This window comes from Eriocheir sinensis, chromosome 46 (genome assembly GCF_024679095.1).
Source record: "Eriocheir sinensis breed Jianghai 21 chromosome 46, ASM2467909v1, whole genome shotgun sequence".
In the NCBI taxonomy this organism is placed as follows: Eukaryota; Metazoa; Arthropoda; class Malacostraca; order Decapoda; family Varunidae; genus Eriocheir; species Eriocheir sinensis.
In genome coordinates, this window is record NC_066554.1 from 14,031,579 (window position 1) to 14,039,016 (window position 7,438).

Below are 7,438 nucleotides of genomic sequence, written 5' to 3' on the forward strand. Positions count from 1 at the left end.
GCCCCACTTTCAGGAGCCCCAGGAAGGACGCGGGTTCGAATCCTGGCCGCCGCATAGCTGAGTTTTTCAGTCACCGCTGAGTGGCCTAAAGGCCCAGTCACACGGGCTCTACGACCTACTGCCGACCTCCAGCGACCTGCAGGTCGCGGGAGGTCTCACATGGTTGACGATTGGTCGTGCGTGCGATCGTCATGTGACTCCGTCTGCCATGTGACCGATGGAGGTTTTAGGTCATGCTCTAAAACCTCCAGCCGACCTCTCAGGTCGCTGCCGGTCGTAAAAAAGGTTGCCGTCCGGTGGCCGAATGGACTGCGTCTGGACGGCAAGCGGACTGCCACCGGTGACCGACATTTGACCTTTAACTGTTGAACGGCGACCGGATGGCAAGCGGACGCCGTCTGGTTGCCGTCAGATAGTAGGAGGTCGCTGATGGTCGGCGTCCACTTTTTATCTGTCATTGGCCGTGGTCGACGTCCGGCCTTCCACCACAGAGCGAGTTGTGCGGCAACCGGTGGTAGATCAAACCACCCTTGCCCGGAAATGAGGTACATTCCTGAGCAGTGACGTCCCACGCCCTTCAGCTCGCCCAAGCTCCGTCCCAACTCAACCTGCTCCACAGGTCAAGCACACGGCCAAATGTGTATGGGTCACCTCTGCCAAACCAAAATAAATTATTGCAGGACATGGTGTGCACAGCAGTAACAATGAGAGTCTGTAAAGCTAATGGCTTTTATCCATTTCAAAAAGAACTGTTAATCTCATCTTCTGCTCTGCACAGGGTGATGGAAATGCTTTAGAATGAATATAATGTTACATACATACTAGCAACATGTTACACCAAGATTGCTTGGAGCACTTTTTGCATGTCTGCGGCACATAGGGAGCGGGGGGGGGGGGGGGTCACAGATATTCGTCTATTGCTGCAGTGAAGCACGGAATACTTTCATTACCTTTATAAATAACTATTTCTTTTTTTACAAATAATTTACAGTAATAAGAATGAGAAATGTGTAATATAACTGGGTGAAAATATTATATACTGTAACACGTCAGGAGCAAGTCGTTAAGGGAGGGCGCCGTCCTCATTGCGACAGAACGCGTACTGGTCTTTGCTTGTCGGTCACCGGTCGACGTATGGTGGACGTCTTGGCCTGACTCCAGGTGTGAGGTTAGAGTGTGAATCTTACCATGGTCGCCATCCGGCCACCCACTGGACGGACACTGGACGGACACTCAGGGCCGCTTTCACGGTCACTTTGTTCATTTTCATCGTTACCAATGGCGGTGATCGACGCTATAGTTTTCTACGTGAAACTCGCCTAGGCGGTAGTGGTGGCTGCAGAGGAAGCGAGAGGTGTTTATAATGTGTGGCAAGGTGCGGGGTTAGGATAACCCCGCAGTCGTCACTACCCCATCAGCCAGTTTTACGTAGAAATACTATAGCGGCGATCGCCGCCATTGGTAACGATCAAAAAAAAAAAATGACTGTGAAAGCGGCCTTAAACGACCACCGGTAGCCGTTTGGTCGCACGACTACTTTGCCACCTATGTGGTCGGGGAGTAGTGGGTGTGAATTGCAGCATATTGACTTTACGACCTGCTAACGACCACCTGCGACCTCAATATGAGGTCGCAGGTGGTCGTTAGCAGGTCGTAAAGTCAGTATGACTGTAGGTTAAAACTACCCATATGCTGCCCAGAATACCACCCATCAACCCGGACTCTAGATTATCCCTCCTAAGAGAAGCTCAAAGATGAGTTCCGGGGGGGCAACATGAGCCAAAACAAGATGGCGCCATTATAAAAAACTCGCCTGCGCCACAACGGGCCGGTCAACCATCACGCCCCACCGGGAGCAACCCTATCTGCGCAATAAGCAGCGCCGAAAAAAAAAAAAAAAAAAAAAAAAAAAAATGCCGATATGCATGAATTTTTTTCCATTTTTCTGTCGTTATTTGTTTCAATTCGAATTTTATTTTTTTTAATAATTATTTCGTTGCATTGCCGCGACGTAAAAAAAAAATAATATATATATATATATATATATATATATATATATATATATATATATATATATATATATATATATATATATATATATATATATAGCGATAATTATTGATCGTTGATTTATTTAATCCTGGTAAGGTATCGTGAACGAAATGCGCAGGCGCAAAGTCGCTTTATTTACTTGGAGCTCACTCCATTAACCCAGCTAAACCGACTAACTGCTGTACCTGGTGAGAAATAAACGCATTTTTATATAATCTAAGGCTTTACCTTTTAACTAGAGTAATTCACGTAGGTGAATATGACTAGGCTATGTGTTACTATAGTGACGAGATGAGAAGAATTTGTGATATCTCTCCAATATCCAGTCAACTAGCGATTTATAGGACGTAATATGTGCACTACGTTATCATTGGTACGTGGCACAATGCATTTCTAGGCTCTTCCCAGAACCAGAAACATGTCCATTGCCAGTAGCTGCCTCATGCCCGTCCGTATTCTATTGTTTTTGTGAGTCCAGGGGCATACACGAGTCGCATCATGAGTCGCCTCGTGAGGCCTAGTGTGGACGTGGTTCCCACTATTCCGTTTTCACGGATCCGTCGACCGTCAGTGACGTCATCGACGGCGGGGACAGTGGGAACCGGGGTCCACCCGGGCCCGCGCGTGGAGCTCCGTCGGCCCCGGCAGAGATGAATCCAAGTTAAGTTTTGGGTTTGTGACGGGGGCGGTGGTGGCCCATTCAGTGATGTTGAATATTCTACATATGAAAATATGAAATGGAAGTACAGTCAAGTCGCGTATGACGCGGATTCATAAAGCGCGGTTTCCTATGACGCGGTATGGTTTCAGAACCGTATGTTCAGATCACGCTCATAAAACTATCTATGACGCGGTTCGTGGTCTTCCCTGGCCAAACGAGCGCAGAGTTGCCAGGTTGGATTTTTTTCCAAGGGTGAAAATCTCATGGTGGCGGTTGGGTAAATATTCACTTCATTCAGTGGGGGGGGAGAGAGAGAGAGAGAGAGAGAGAGAGAGAGAGAGAGAGAGAGAATATCCATAACACCGAGATATCCACTCATGCACTCAGTCTCAGCCTCTCACTCGTGTGAGGAAGAAATGAGGGACATCATGAGCGACTGGCTAGTATTGGTACCGGTACCGAGCAGTCTGGTACTGGTACCTGCCCACCCCTAGGTTCCAGTACCGACCTGACGACTACACAGTACATATAAGGTGCAAGGTACATATGCACAGTATTCCCTCGGTGACAGGCGGTGCGAGCACTGTGTCCCAAGAACTAACCCCCCGGCAAAGGCCGAAACCACTACGGTCTTGGCCGATCCTCGCACGGCAAAACACGGTACCAGGACGGTACGTGCCCGATACGTGCCCGGCAAGTGCTCGGCATCGCACGGTTCACCCCGGTAAACACCCCGCTAAAGCAGCACCGCCTATATATTGGGCACCCTGGCCAAAGCACTGATAGCTGAGATGGGGTCAGGGTTGCCAGGTTTACTCAGGGACTTGATACCAAATACTTCAATTTTAAATACCAGCCTAACTTTTCCAATACCAAACTAATAATATAACATATATGTTTTCGTAATTCTTGTTTCCACTCGGTGTGATAAGTACGACCAGATTCATAGGAACCTTTCCACTTCGACATAGTGATACCTTCACAGTTAAGAGCCGGCAACTAACCGGAGGCGGGAGGTGGTGTGTCGCTGCGTTGTGCGTATCTGTACGAGACGTGTATGTCTCTTTACGAGACTTATACACGTCTCGAGACTCTCGTACAAAAAAGCGTGTTAACCGGAGGGTATGAGAGGGGGAAGAATAGGATAGGGAGTGAAGCGGCCTGGCGAGGAAATTAAAAGAGTTGTTGGGGGTCGCTACCTGCATGGCCGTAACTAATGACTATTTATTCGTTTGCCGGGTGATGGTGAAAATTGAATGATGCAGCACAGGTAAAAATTCACCCCGGACGTTCCAACTAAGATATGGAAATATTAAACTTTTAAAAACTATAAAAGAAATAGTTGGTTACTGGGGAGCTTGAACTGTCTATGTACTTTTTTTTTTTTTGGGGGGGGGGGGGGATGTATACGTGGAAGTATTCCTTTATTTTTTTTATTTTTTTATAGTTCAATACCAAATTTCATTCGTTTCATTACCAAATTTGAGTCCAATACCAATCACAGTGCTTCAATACCAAATGGCAACCGTGGCCTTCAAAGATTGCTCCCACCCCCCCTATAGGAGGGTGCACTGGCCTTTGCCAAAGGCGGCCCGTAGCAGGGTGCCGACAGACCGACTTTATGGGCGATCGAAATCTAGCCGACCAAGTCGGTCTGTTGACGAGGACTGGCGTGTCTCTGCACAATCCTGGTTCTAAGATTCATCCCCTTAAGGGAAGCGGGCCTTTTTATTAATTACTTATTTTAATTATTACAACCCTGGATAGGGTGGCCGGTTTTTATATAAGCCTTGGTCAGTGAGTTGCCAGCTACTTCCAGCCAGTACAACGTTTTACCCTGCCAGGCGCATTCTTAGGGCACTGTACTCACACCGTACTCGCACCGGCACTTGCCGTGCGCATTCCTAGGGCACCGTACTCACACCGTGAGAACACCGGGTGGAGAAATTATGACCTGGTAAAGGCCGATACGCGTCCGGCAAGAGCCGGTACGTGCACGGTGCTTGCCCGGCAGAGACACGGTAATGAAGAACATTATACTGTGTCGGCACGGTATCTCGTGATCAAAAATTCTGTTGGGCCGCTCTCGGATAAAGTTATTGTCGACTGCGCTAGCTGGTGCGTGCCGGCGACTGCGCTAGCTGGTGCGTGCCGGCGACTGCGCTAGCTGGTGCGTGCCGGCGTGGAAAGATGTGCGCTCCTTGACCGCCGACCAGTGCCGATTTTTCCGTGAGCGTGCTGAAGTAACCCAATTTGGCGTGATTCGACATGTACCGGGCGTTGGTGGGACAGGAATCTAGCTAGCTGATATCCCTTCTTCTAAAGCAGCAAGCACAGCGACAGCAATCAATAAGTCGACGTGGTTAATGCTGGCCATGTTTGTCAGGGAAAGGCGCACGACGGAGGGACGGAGTCTACCTCATCCGTGCCGGGCGGCTGCTGTTTTGGTGACGTAATATTTGTCATTAACGTCAATAGTTAGAATAGTGAACATAACTATTTTTACATACTTTCATAAACTGAATAAAAAGGGTTGAATTAAATAAATGCCTAAAATAAGAATTTAAGATAACTTTTTTTTTTTTTACCATGTCATATATACCAAAAGAAAGAGGAAAAAATATTTATAAGGAAATAATTAACTTATTACTTATTTGAAATTATTATGTAAAGAACACCTAAAATAGTTTTTTTTTATTATTATTTAAAAAAAATAAAATAAATATCATTATAAGTTTCAATGATCGGATGATCGGAATGATTAATCGGAACAGCAGTACTTAAAAAAATGATCGGATGATCGGAATCGGATCAGTTGCCCAAAGTGATCGGATGATCGGGGATCGGAACAGCAAAAAAGTGATCGGTGCCCACCACTGATATATATATATATATATATATATATATATATATATATATATATATATATATATATATATATATATATAGAACATAAGAACATAAGAACGCAGGAGCCTACAAGAGGCCGGTAGGCCTGTACAAGGCAGCTCCTTTGACCCTAAGCTCCCGTGTATCTAACCCCACCTAATATCGCTGTCCATGAATTTATCGAGTCTATTTATATATATATATATATATATATATATATATATATATATATATATATATATATATATATATATATATATATATATATATATATATATATATATATATATATTTATATTCAGGGTGTATATGGGCAGGAGATTCTCTTTTATGCATGTCTTATTGAACGTGATGGCTAATTCGGCATTGATTATTTTCTTAAGAATATTCTCTTTTAGTCTTATAAGAATCTTATTCTCTTTTGTAAGAGTATTGATGACTTCACCGAAGTTGGTCATCGTTTGGCTGTTGGCTATATCGCGATTTCGGGTCCTGGACCCTTCTTCAGTAGCACTTGATGTGTCTTTCTTAGCGGTGAGAGGTAGAATTAAGTGGACTGGCTGTTGTTGTTGTTGTTTTATTTTCTTTAGCACGATGGCTGAATGGGCTTGAAAAGAGCCCTGCAGGGGAGCTAGCTTCGGGCCATGAGGCCCTGGCTAGCTGGGCGGGGGGCACGCATGCATTTGCATCCGTTGCCGAAGCCAAGCGAGCAACTCCACAGTCTATAAGCTGGCTCAGAGGCCAGGAGACTTGCTCGCTCGACGAGTGCTGGCGTTCCACTGTGGACTGTTCTTTCTTCTTTCTTCTTTTTAGGATTTACCCCCTAAAAACTGGCCGCGCGCCGCTCTTTTAAGCGCTGGCTGGGCTCAGGATTCTGGGTGCATGATGCGCAGTGGGCTGTGATTGGTTGTTGGAGTTAGCTCCGCCCCTTCGGTATCTCGGGAGGGCTGCAGGTCTGTCGACTAGATGTTTAAGTTGGGATTCAGCTCTTTGATGTATAGGGCTTCTAAAATTTGCAGGCGTCTGTAGTCTGTGTATCTATCAATTATTTCTGTACCTTCTTCTAAGTAACTTCTTGTGAGGGTGTTGCCGTGAACTTCTTGGAAGTGTCTTCTTGGGGCTCCGCTTGTAAGGTGGCAACTGAGGCGGCGGGTGAGCTTCATGGTCGTCATGCCAATATAGGTTGTAGGGAGGGACTCGCAGTTCCCTCTTTTACATGTGAACCTATAAACGACATTAGACTCTTGCGTTTTTCCTTTTTCTTGGCTAGGTCGGTTTCGTAGGAGCAGGTGGCTTGTCTTCTTGCTTTTGTAGAATATTGTTAGGTTTATCTTCTTCTCGGGGTTAGTAGGTTTCACATTTCTTCTTATAATTTGTTTGATGGCTCTCTCCTCTTCTCTATGGGCGTTGGTGAAATGGGCTTGGTAGTATAGGGTAATGTTTTCCTGGGTTTCAGTTTTGCTGTTCTTATTGTACCAATCGTTGATGATTTTCTTTGTTTGTCGGTGGATATCTTTTTCGTGGAAGCCGTTGTTGATGAGTACCTGTGTACATCTTTCTATTTCGTGGTGAATTAGGTCCCAATTGCTGCAATGAGAGAGTGCTCTTCTGATATATGCTCCGATCGTTGCGTTCTTGTATTTTTGGGGACATTCGCTTCTGCCATTCAGGCAGTTTCCCTGATTAGATGGTTTGATGTGGACGCTCGTGTTGAAAGTAGTGCCGTCCTGCTTCACTAGTACATCGAGGAAAGGCATGGTGCCGTTTATACTTTTTTCAATTGTGAAGGTGAGTCCCGAGGTTTCCTGGAGATGGGTTCTAAGTCGTTCCGCGTCT